The following is a 13500-nucleotide window of genomic DNA, read 5'->3' on the forward strand; positions in this document are numbered from 1 at the left end:
TGCGGCCTTGTCTTTCCATTCACCAAAGATCCTCTGACTCCCACTGGTTCTCTGTCATCAAGACAACATCAGCAAAGATCAACTGGAGCCTCAACAAATTGCTTCAGGACATTTTTATTCAAATGAGCAAGACATGCAAGCATCAATATTAGTCTCATTATTTGATACATTAAGCATCCCTACCCCTTTTAAAGAAGGGTATGTTAGAACTAAAACTGATGGTTTGCTCAAGGCTGTTGATCTGCTGAATTTCAAACAATGCTACAACTTTTTTTCCTGTATTCTGCTTCAGCTCTCTTTCCATTGCTAAACTGTATGCATGTATGTGTGTGTATGTTAGAGTAGTTTAAGTGTTTAGTCTAGTTAATAAAGTCTTGTTCATGTCACACGTAAAGTTGTCTGTGTTTCATGCTCATAAACTGGAGTCCCTAATCATGCAGATTTTTACTACATGCTCTGAGTAACATTTCTTAAAATTAATAAATAATTACAGTAATATCACTAATAATTAATCGCTGGATGAACAGGTTAGTTGACTGGGGTATTCATTTTGCAACATCAAGTTAATTCTGTTATAACTGATCCAAATATTAATAATTAATAATAACAAGTTATGATAAATTATTAATATTTCCCTTGCTACAATTCTTGGAACAAATTCTGCCTGATTCTGTCAATGGCTCCTAGAAAAGACGAGGTCATTATATAATATAATTGTCTGGGTATTTGTGCTTCTTACTTTTTCTGTTCATAAATGCTTTTGTTCTCACAGTAAAATGAAAATATGAAGCAATATGAAAAGCAGTACACTATGCACCCGCACCAACACATTTCAAATGTATGATTATTTATCATGCAGTTCTACTTTCACCAAAACTCTAGGACTACATTACTATAATCTCATCTGTAAACATCACGTAGGCTGTCATCGGAGATGGATGTGGAGGGAATTATCAGCAAGGTCCAGAGATATCTTAGTGTGCAACACACAAGGTACAAGCACATCACTCAAAATGATATATCCCATCTCAGTGATCACGCTGAATGTGTGAATAAGAAACCCCCAGGGGTTATTTTGCATATGCACAGAGATCTGTCTGCTGCTCCCACAGATAACATTTGTCTTGTATTTATAGTGTTGGCCTATATTGTTTAAGCGTATATTGCCAGGTTTAAGAAACAAAAGGATCAGAAAAGAAAAACTTCCATTGGTTGTAAAATATGTATAAATGTACTCATTGTTTCAGAATTAGTTTAGATGCAATATTTATATTAATGCAATGTATTTATTATTATTATGATTATTTGTGTGCAGGACATTTCCTTTATTTTTTTTTCCATCTTTCTGTTCATCATCTCCATGGAGACAGACAACTACCGGTATTTATTTTTAACTTAAAAACACTTATTTGGAAATCATCATGCAAGCTTTGGCCTCTTTAAAAAAGATCATTTGAATGCAAGCCATATTCAGTAGCTGGAGAGGGAGAGATATGGAGAGAGAAATATTCTCTGCAAATGTCATCATGTTGACAAATGGCATTCTTTTCCTGACCTGAGACAGTAAAGTCAATTACTGAATTTGCCATATTGATACTCTTGACATTCACAGGAACTCTCCTTGAAGCTTCAATAATAAAGTGCTCCAGAGAGCAATTTTACAGGGTCAGGGTTGCATTTTATGAGTCAACAAAGCTGTTTTCTGTTCATCATTTTGTTTGTTTTGCCACTTTAAACTTTACTACAGTCCGTTTTGTGATGAAACGTTTCAAAGAAATCTACATTGGGGAAAAAAATATGTTCCCACAAAAACAATCTGCATGCACTTTTCATGTCGAAGTTTTTGTGGGTATTCAAAAAGAAAATTAAATTAATTATATCAGTGGTCTCTCTCATTTTGTTCTGCTTCCTGCTGTGTGATTGGCTATTTAACATAGCAGGTGTTTTTTATCCTTCTCAGACAGGATACGTGTGTTTTTAGAAGTGCAGAGGAAATAGGCAGTACATTTGAAATGGCCAAGTGTTTAATGAACACGAATGTAGGGCATACAAATTGCGGGAGTTTCCCAGGAGAAACAACTAAATGGGATGGGGGTGGGAGATGGGTGTGAGATACAGTAGAGTTTACAGGTATGCTAGCATGTTAACATTCAGAAAATAAAGTCCAGCCATTAAGTAATTTAATCATGAAGTAGTCTAAGTCAAAACATGTTTAGATTTTTTTTTTATATATATATAAATTTGACAAATTACAACTGGCAATTTACATGACTTGATTAAAGAACATTCACATAAGTGCACTTCAAATAGCACACAGAGATAACAAACAACAAAACAACAACAATACAGCATTCAAGGCCAATGCAGTGCAAGCCATTGCAAGGTGTGTCTCAGCGTATAAGAAGGGTGCCTGAGAACACATCATCAGATTTGCATCATATGAAGAAAGATGCGCAATCATGCCCGAAGCATGGAAACGTGGAGCAGTGTCTCGTTCCCTTCTCAGGGAACCTGGGTTACATATGTAACCTAGACGTTCCCTTTCGAGTGAACTCAATGCTGGGTTAGCTGATGCTATGGGGACATCAATACCAACTATGCCATGCTGACCAGTGCCTGCTTGAGTGTAACAACTCACAATATCTCAGAAGATTACACAAAAATGGTTCTGCCACTTTCATGTGTAAAATTAGTGTATTGTACAAACCATCCATAAAATACAAAGTGAAATTCATAAAATACATCCCCTTCACACACCTTCTGAGCAGAGTCTCAGTCTCTAATTTCACCGATAGTCTCTCCAGTATCAGCAAAGGCTAATATCTTTTACAACATATGTGACAAAAGAAGTCCATCCCAGTTCACAGTACTCATGAAAGACATGAGTCAAAAAGTACCAGCATGACCTACTACTTCCGGCAAGATTCTGAAGTGTGTGTTCGATGGACACTTTACTATCCCATGAGGCCAGGAGAGAGGTTATGTGAATGGCAGTTTAGTCATCTTAAACATCTTTCCAGCTCTACTACTAAAATATTATCAGGGAGCCAAACAGCATGCTACTCAAGCCTAATAAAGCAAGCTTATAATTTATTTCTCAGAGTAAGGAGTGGGCCTAATCTCAATTGTGGGCCACCTGCTTGGCGGCGCGAAGAGCTCTGTGGCTATATGGAGTTCAGAGACCAACCCTTGATCTAGGTCTTTGAGCAGGTCTGCCTGGTAACTTGCAATACTGCCATAGTGTCCAAAGCTCTGCCAGTTTGACCGGTCGCCGAATATGCCCTTCCCACCAACCTCTATGTTGCCTGATATGGTTAAGAGGGCAAAACGGAAGCCTGGATGGAGCATGTACTGTATGTCTCCATGAATCTGTCACCACAGTGTGCAGGTCTCAGAGTTAAACTTAAAGTTATATTTATGTCATGTCACTTTCATTCCTTCCACTGTAGTTGTAAATGTATATGAGATTCATTAATTAAAAGCTTTAGTTTAGGGAACCATTTTTGCAGCTTCAAAGATCAATTAATTGACCTTAAGGCCATAATTGGCAAAAAATGAAAGCAAAGTCCTGCCAAAATAAATTCATACAATTATATTGTTGGGTGAGGGTTGTCTTCAAGTTGTTTTCACCATATTTAATTAACATAAGAGGGAGTAGATTATGATGATCCATGCTGGCCAAGCTAAAAAAAAAGAAAAAAAAAGAGAAAGCTCTTAAAGAGTTTAATTAGTACATGTGCGGTTCCGGAAGAAAGGCCTCAACCAATGCCAAAACCACATAAGATATTTTCCCCAATGCTTTCCTGTGGAATAATAGAAAGGCTTTTTGGTGCAGCAGATGTGGTTTGTCCATTGGTTTTGAACAGAATGCCTGCCACAAGCATTTAGTCAAATGTATTTTCTTTGCAGGGCGGGTAGAGGAACAGATGGCATTGTAATCAACATGGATAAATGCAAAATTGCTCTCTAAAAGTCACGGTACAATTTATACCTTTAAGACAATTGGATTGGACTAGTCTTTGTGCTCATGCTGAGACTTGATGACATGATGATAGTCTGGGTCTCCTAAACCATCCGAAAATCACTAAATCCTGAGAGTGACTGAGCAGTTTTGGGACAACTAGTGTTCAAAATTAATCATAATCTTAATATCTTAACAGGGGTTACGATACAAGCCCGCTAAAGTGAAAGAAAACTACTCTCTGTGTCGTGCACAACAGGTAGAACATTTGAAATTCTATTTATTAAATTGGTAAAATACAGGTGATTTGTGTATTTATAATACATGCACATTTCACTAAATATGAAAAGAATAATTATAAAAGTGAAGTGATCAAACTTCATTTCAAATGTGAAGTAATTTAAATCTAATGTGATTTAAGCAAATAATCCAGCACAGCAACATTGGTAAAAACCTTTTCAAAGCTATAAAAGATTGTGCCTCATGTTAATCAAAAGTTGTAAATATGATTATACTGAAAATATTGAATATTTCAGACTGTAATTATGGTCTTCTCTTAAGGTCACATTTAGTGCATTGCAAACGCTGCCATTCTCATGCTCAGCTCTGTAATTGCTGCTCGCAGATATATTTTGTTAGGAAGCTACTGAGTTGGCTGAAAATTACTGTAAAAAAAAAAATTCTCAAATGTATAGCATTTCTTCTGCTCAGTTAGCTCAGGATCATTTGCATGTGTAATGTCAGCTTGTCGAAATGTTTGTTTTACACTCAGAGGTGGCTTCTTGCCAGAGTGGCTCAGCACAGTAGTAAACTAACACTGCATTCCAAACAGATATGGAATATTCATGCTCTATAAACAAAAAAACAACATCCCAGCAACATGTTCAAGAGGGAAGGAGAGGAGGGCAGTGAGGAAGAGAGATATTCGTACCAATATCAATGCAACATCAAATGCAATCTGTAGGAATATGTAAACACATTTGAATCAGTTCTTCCAGCTTAAGTATCTTCTCATCATGTAATATTTGTGCTTTTGTGAACAGCGGGTGTGCTAGTGTGTGCCAGGGCCAGACGCGTTTCCACTGTCACTTCGGGAGTTGGCAGCGCCGGATGATTCCATATACGGTATACCAGCTAACATCAGCATTAAATAGTTTTAAAATCATTTACCTCAAAACTCACTTTCATGTTTGAATGCCTTCTGTTTGTGATCCGATGTGGATTCGTGATCACCGTATAAGGTAGAAATATATACGTGATGCAAAAGACTATGCACGCTAACCATTACCATAGTAAACATGGTAAATATGAACGTTGGAAGAAATCAGACAAATCATAAAGGCTATCACTGTCAGGGAAGCACAGGACACAGACAGGTAATGCACAATAGACTTTATTAAGAACACATAGTGGATAAGGCAGATGATAAACTGGAAGTAGTAGTGTGGGATTCGTAAAGTTCACTGATGGTCTTATCTGTATTGCGTGGTGGATGATGAACCAGTGAGCCAGGAACCGGACAGATGAGACGGGGAACCAGATTGACGAGACGAGACGAGACACATGATGAGACCAGGACCAGATGGGAACAGGAACAAGGATAGTAGATAGCTGAGCAGGTAAGTAGATCTTGAGTCGGGTATCTCGGTGAGGTATTGACGAGACCGGACAGTGAACTGAAGTGAGCGTGGGTCTTAAGAGTGCTGGAGATGATGGTGATGAGTGAGTACAGGTGATGAGGGCAGGTGATGACAATTAGAAATCCGGGGATAGTGAGCAAGTGGGTGGAGTGAATGTGTCTGGAACTGGTGCTGATGAGGGTGTGTCCGTGATCTGCCTGTGTATGGCGGACCTATATATCTGGGACTCAGCTTGCGACAGGGCTGTCGGAGGCGGATGTCCTGGGTGGAAAGCCAGACCAATTGACCCGGCTGGTATTGGGGGGCCTCTCTCCGACGGGTGTCGGCCTGATGCTTATGCCTCCGAACAGCCCTTTGTAGATGAATGTGGGCTGAGTCCCAGACCCTCTCACTCTGCTGGAACCAGTGGTGGACTGCTGGAACGTCGGAGGGCTCCCCTGACCAGGGAAACAGGGGTGGTTGGTAGCCCGAGTATGCACTGAAAGGATGTGAGGCCCGTGGTGGATTGTCGGAGAGAATTCTGTGCATACTCGGCCCAGGGAAGGTAACGGTTCCAGCAGTCCTGCATATCATGACAGTATGACCACAGGTTGACCACATTGATCGTTGGACTGTGGATGGTACCCCGACGTCAGGCTTATTGAAACTCCTAGAAGATTGAAGAAGGACTTCCATACTCGGGAGATGAACTGGGGACCACGGTCGGAGACGATATCTTCAGGAATGCCGAAGTGTCTGAAGATCTGTGAGAAGAGCATTTCGGCAGTCTCAAAGGCAGTGGGTAGTCCAGGCAGTGGAATTAATTTACAGGCCTTGGAAAAACAATCTACAACAACTAGGATGCATGTGTTAGAATTGGAGGATGGAAGGTCGGTGACAAAATCGATTCCTAAATGAGACCATGGTCTGGTGGGTACAGGCAGTGGAACCAGTTTACCTTCTGGAAGACGTCGGGGTACTTTGGCCATGGCGCAGACAGGACATCCCTTGACGTATCGGGAGGTATCCTGGGTCATGTTGGGCTACCAGTAGCGCTGTTGTAAGAGCGAGAGGGTTTGTTGACTGCCTGGGTGTCCAGAGCCCGGAGATGTATGGACTGAGTCCATGAGGGACAGACGCAAACGTGATGGAACATGTCCGTCCCTCAAGACCTCCTGGCGGAGCAGGTTCGGCAAGTGGCTTCTGCAATGTGATCATCTAGACTCCACTGGATGGGACTGACGATTACGGCTGGAGGGAGTATAGTTTCAGGTGCCGCAGGAATGGAATCTGGTTGATATAGCCGGGATAAGGAGTCTGCTTTGATGTTTTTGGATCCAGGACGATATGAGACGGTGAAGTTGAATCGAGTGAAGAACAGAGACCAACGGGCTTGACGAGTATTGAGGCGTTTGGCATCACGAAGGTATTCCAGGTTTCGGTGATCAGTGATAACTTTAAAAGGATGAGTAGCTCCCTCCAGCCAATGTCTCCATTCCTCCAGGGCCAATTTGATGGCCAAAAGTTCACGGTTGCCGACATCGTAGTTTTGCTCCGCCGGGGACAGTTTCTTTGAGAAAAAGGCGCATGGGTGGAGTGTGGAAGGGTTCCCCTGCCACTGGGAGAGTACAGCTCCCACTCCAGTGGTGGAGGCATCGGGAGCTGAACAGAAGGCATTTTTGGCTTCAGTGGTCCAGGACAGAGACTTGGCCCCTTTTCTCAACATAGACATGATGGGTGCGCTGATCTTGCTGAAGCCCCGGATGAATCTCCAATAGAAATTGGCAAACCCCAGGAAGCGTTGAAGTTCCTTGATGTTCTGGGGTTGTGGCCAGTTGGTTACCGCCTCTACCTTTTTCTGATCCATGGAGATTCTTTGCGGTTGAATGATGTACCCCAGGAAATGGATAGACTCATGATGAAACTCACACTTTTCTAACTTGAGGTATAACTGGTGATCTTGAAGACGTTGAAGGACCAACATGACATGACGAATGTGTTCAGATAGACTGGTGGTGGATGAGGATGTCGATGTAGAAGATGACGAAACCCTGGAGATAGTCACGGAAGATTTCGTTCATTAAACCCTGGAACACAGATGGAGAGTTGGAAAGCCTGAAGGGCATGACCCGGTATTCGTAGTGCTCAGCAGGAGTTATGAAAGCTGTCTTCCATTCGCCTCCCTCTTGGATTTGGATAAGATTGTAGGCGCTACGGAGATCGAGCTTTGAAAATATACGAGCATTGCGGAGTTGCTCCAGGGCAGCTGGGACCAGAGGTAGAGGATAGCGGTACTTGATAGTGGAGGCGTTGAGAATGCGGTAGTCGATGCAGGGGCGCAAGCCTCCGTCCTTCTTGCCCATGAAGAAAAATTCCTCTCTCTCTCTCTCTATCTCTCTCTCTCTCTCTCTCTCTCTCTCTCTCTCTCTCTCACATACACACGCACGCACGCACGCACGCACCAACATGCAGAAATTGAATAAACACTTTGTATTTGGTATATGAGCAATTATTAATAACAACAACAAAAACACTAATAATAATAATATTATTAATGAAACACCCCCATTCCCGCAACCCGTCCAACCCGCCCCCCCCCCCCCCCTCCTCCCCCCCTCCCCCCCTCCTCCCCCCCTCCCCCCCTCCCCCCCTCCCCCTTTGAACATTTTCTAAATGTTAAACATTAAGGAAAAGACACTGAATTTAGATGATGGTTTATAGCAGTCACACAAACTTTACTTATTAATCACAGACCTTCAAAAGAGATTTTCAGAGTAAACACAGAATCCCAACAGTCCAAAGCTTAGGACATCCCACAGATAAGAAAAACAAAGAAAAAACAGTCTCAACTTTTAGAAAAGTCTCAGATCTCAGTTAGTCCTCTCCATCTAAATGGGAATCCTGTTGAGAAACTCACATCTAAACTCTGCAACATCTAGAGCTGACTGAAGGCTCACTGTGTGGTTTCTCATGAGACCATATTCTCTACTACCTTTTGTGAGCATTAAAATTACCATGAAGAAACATGCATTTTTAGTATATAACTAGCATTTTTACACAGTGTCTGGATGACTTTGAAATCTGTGGTAAGTACCCATGCTAATTTTAAATGAGCCTTATTAACAGTATGTTAGGTGTGGTTTAAGAATTGTGAGAAATTAGGTGCAGAGAGCTTTGAAAGACTTTATTTTAGCCAAAAACAACAACAACAACATAAACCTCCTCAATGGGGGACAATCACAATCCAGGCCAGCAAGGCATGACAAGCAGGCAATGCTTCTGCACAAGGAACATAGATGACAATCTGGCACATGACAGAACAAAAGGAGGATAAATAAGGAAGGAAATCAGATTGGTAACAAGGGAGAGCAGGTGGGGCAAATTAACCAATAATCAGGTAACAAGAGGGCGGGGCCAAGACTAGAGACTGACAGATGAGCACATGGCAGACAAACAAACTAAAAGCCATGTGAAAAATGTTATGACAGAAGCCATGTGCTCTCACAAACCCACATGACTGAAGAACACATGGCAGACAAATGCTCATCTACCATAGGCGGTTGTCTCAGAGCGGAAGGTTGCCGCTTGAAAGGAACACTAGAGCCCCTTTTCTCTAGTAGCACTGTAAAAAAATAAAAATAAAAATAAATCAATAAATATTTGAATCTGATAATTACGGTGACCGGGAGAGGACATGTTCAGTTCACTTAGTTTTGTCGTGGCCACAACATATAAACTAGTGGGAACGTGATATTAAGTCGTGGGAACATCATAATATCTCGTGGGCACGAGATGTATGTTGAAGGAATGACATCCGTTTCTCGTGGCCACAAATTAATATGTTGAGGGAACAACATCCGTTTCTCGTGGCCACGAATTAATATGTTGAGGGAACGACATCCGTTTCTTGGGGCTAGGAGTTTTAGAACATGTGGGAACCGAATCTTCACACGCAACACGGGCTTTCCTTTTACCCCGGCATAATTTATTTTACTATTTGTTAATTTAAGTTTCTCATAATTTGTTTTTGTTTATTGCCTTAAACGGGACTTTATTCGTGACCCGAGTATTTCATTCAAGCCAGCAAATTTCCGACGAAAAAGCCCATTCAACTTAAAGGGATACTTCACCTCTGGGAAGATGAATGTGTATTTAAAATAGGTCATTTAAGTAGAAGAAATGTGAAGAAATTTTTGAATTTGGAGCTTTCTAGACTGAGAAAAGCCAGAAAATGTATTTTTGGCTTATGTGGATGAAAGACAACAACTCCCAGAATGCACTTGCTTCGCTGCCTTAGGAGACCACGCCTACCGGTAAGAGTGCGCAGTTGAAAACAACAAGGCTTACAAGGCTAACTTAGCCTACGTGATGAGTTTGCCAGGGATCTCTAGAGATCGCCCAAAATGTCCGGGATTCGGCTTTTGCGTTCTACAGTCGCCATTCATTCATTATGTTTACTGTGGCGAGCAGGACGAGGCTGACGGCCGCGGGAGAACGGCGCGAGGCCGGTGGCGTCATTACTGAGACGCGCCGGGTCTCCCATCTCTCACGGAGGAGCGGGAATTTTCTTAGCAAGGGTAAAACGCACATCAACCGATCACTTGTTTAGCGTTCATGTAAACACTACATTCAGATTCACCAATCGGAATGAATTCAGTTAGATTGAAACAAAAGGGGTGCATGTAAACAATGAATGGCGACCGCAGAACGCAAAAGCTGAATCCCGGACATTTTGAACGATCTCGCCCGCCGGACAAGTCCGGGAAAAGGAAGATGGGGACCCCTACTTACTCAGCTTTCTCCTACTATTCAGCTTTCTCCACAGAACAAGAGCCTGTTAGCTTAGCTTCCAAAGAAAGACGGCTGACACTGTACATTCTGTGAGTGAGATCCCACCCTCTATGGGTTGAAAACATGCGGAACTGCTCCTCCTACTGGCTGTAGTCTTTAGCCTCTGGCCAGAAAATCCTCCGATGACGCAAAATGACGATTTTTGCGTCATCGGAGGATTTTTTCCAGACAAAAAATACATAAATCTCTTGTCTCAGGGGGATATGAGGGTGGAAAGCATGGTAATTCGAAAATACTACAGGTTTTCTACTAATACAAAGCTTAATGCTAAATCCTGAAGTAACCCTTTAAGAATGCGCTTCAGGTATCTTTCACTAACGTACCCATGTCTTAATGCCAGAGAGCACACTATATTTATATGACATTCCTAATTCAAAGTAAAATGTTATTTCATCAATCATCTCCATCTCCGACTGCTGTATAGGCTATGTGGTTACAGTATTGACCGGTGTGGTTCCCTCAACATAACAACGAGAACTACATAACTACCTGGCCACACAATAAATACTGTATGTCGTTCTCTCAAAATATGAAGTCGTGGCCACGAGAAAAACATATCGTTCCCTCAACATATGATTTCGAAGCCACGACTTTACATCGTGTGGTCATGACATGATGTTGTTACCTCAACAAAATGATCTCATGGCCCCGATTTATTATCACGTTCCCACGACTTAATATGACGTTCCCACAAATTAATATCTCGTGGCAACAACATATTATCATGTTCCCACGAGTTTATATGTTGTGGCCACGACAAAACTAAGTGAACCGAACATGTCCCCTCCCGGTCACCGTAGATAATAGTCCCTTTCTACTGCAACAACAGCCAAGTTTATTATCTTGCCAGTGGTGAATTACCTTTTTAAATACCAATACCACAAAAAGTTAGATGCTGCACTGCCATTAATCAACACGGATCAGCAAATTCTTCTTCTGAGTTTTATGTAAATTACACTGATACTAGTGAGTTTTAAGAGAGCTGTCTACACAATAATTCATACCCTTACATTAAAAGAAGCAACTTGGGCATGACTTCTCAGGATTTTCTCTATATTATATTTCCACCTTGTGTGTTCCAATGTTTGCACTTGTTTTTTCCCTGTCTTCTGGCGTCAGTTTCTGTTTCTTCATCCATACAGGTACTGATTGTCCCATTGTCCCCGCTGAACAAACAAAAAGTGTTATATTGCCGATTTTACGTTCTTCACATCATCAATTACACTACACTGCAAGCTTATCTACGATGGGAGGGAATGAGCAAGATGATTATCTCTTGATTTGTATTAGACAATGTATTTTGAGTTTTGTGAAACATGGCAAAATACATTGAGGAGATGACCTGGAACTTACATAGTTAAAACACATTTTATAGAAAACTATTATGTGTACAGTCTTCATGTGAGTGTACACCATTCAGAAGACTCTTCACAAAACACTATTTATTTCTCAATGTGTAAAACTTTTGAAACTACTGAATGCACATTTGAGACTTCCGAATGAAGATTTTAATCTCCTGTCAGTATGTGATCTGCATGTGTAGCGCACAGCTGTGTATCAGTCTTGGGTCTTCACTGAAAGATGTCACAGGCAGAAGCAATCAGCTGTTACATCTGAAAGTAATTCTAATTTGCGCTTGAAAAAAAAAAATCTAAACAAAGCAGGATAACCTCCTTTTCGCTTCGCTTTTTGCTTGTGGCACCATACCCGCCTTGCTGGCTAAGGAATGATTTCCTAGCAATCAGTCATGTGCATTAATAACCCAACAGCACAATCAGAAAAGTACAATAGCCTGATGCTAACATCTCCCACCATTGTGCTCAGAAATGGGCTGATTGAGAATGCTGATTTTAGATTGCAGGTCTCATAAAGCCCTTTTCAATCTCTCGTTGCATGGGTTTCAAACCAAAGACAGCTGTGTGAAGTCTATTAGAGGCATTGTCAGAAAGATCCTACAACTCCATGCGCTACCTGTTTATCTACATGAAATGGAGCACCTGCAATACAGCTTTTATTATCAGCTTGGCAGTTTTTCCTCACAAAGAAGATTGTGTGGGATGCACATGATGAACATATATACTTTTCAAGAAACTGTGTGCGGATGTGTCAGTTCTTTAAGCAATCTACATTTCATGCTTTAAAGTATGAGTATTTTGGCACTGATTCATTGCTAGAAATCACAGGTGTGCATATCTGGCCATGTCCTCAGGATTACTCCTTCTTCTTCTTTGTTTTTTTCCTTCACATGAAGTGCCAGAAGCAGTATATGATCGGACATCACAATCATAGGATGTATCTTGTGCCATTCTGAACAAAGCATGGCTTGGGAGAAGGAGGAAAGCAATCAATGCAAGTGAAAAGCACAAGCAGCATACCAAATCATGCACCGAAACAAACAACAACATGAGAGTTCATGAGAGTTTTTTTTTCACATAAGTCTTTTTATTTGTCAAACAAAAGAGCTGTCTAAATGTTAGCAATGGCTGTCCTCCTTTGTACACTTCGCTTTAACTAATAGTGAATAATTGGTATGTTTTACCACATAGCATTTGCTTGACACGAAATGAACAAAAAAGAAATATGACACTTTATTTTTGGAACAGCTGACAGCATAAAAGCAAAATAAAATTTTAGATTATGTGGCCCACTGGGTCTCTCTTAAATGTAACTCTATACATGTTTGCAAACAATCACTATTCACAGCACATGTAAAGGAAATGTTGGACTATCAGACCCACATATATATATATATATATATATATATATATATATATATATATATATATATATATATATATTTATTAGTTATTCTTTTAAAAATGTGCCCGTGGACCTCATACTTTACCTTTTTTTCTTCTTAATACAGTCATCCTCAAAAGGTCTGTACAAAACTGTTAAATGTGCACACAAGTCATTTGAACAGTGTTAGAGAATAATCTCACAGACACAGGAAAATGTTAGACAAGAATTACTGATATTACCTCTGTATACATCAATAGTCATGATAAACATAGAAACATGATGCCAACATTTATCTGTTAGTTAAAAAATATGGTACTGCAAGTGATG

Source organism: Abramis brama, assembly GCF_963993115.1.
Source record: "Abramis brama genome assembly, chromosome: 5".
In the NCBI taxonomy this organism is placed as follows: domain Eukaryota; kingdom Metazoa; phylum Chordata; class Actinopteri; order Cypriniformes; family Leuciscidae; genus Abramis; species Abramis brama.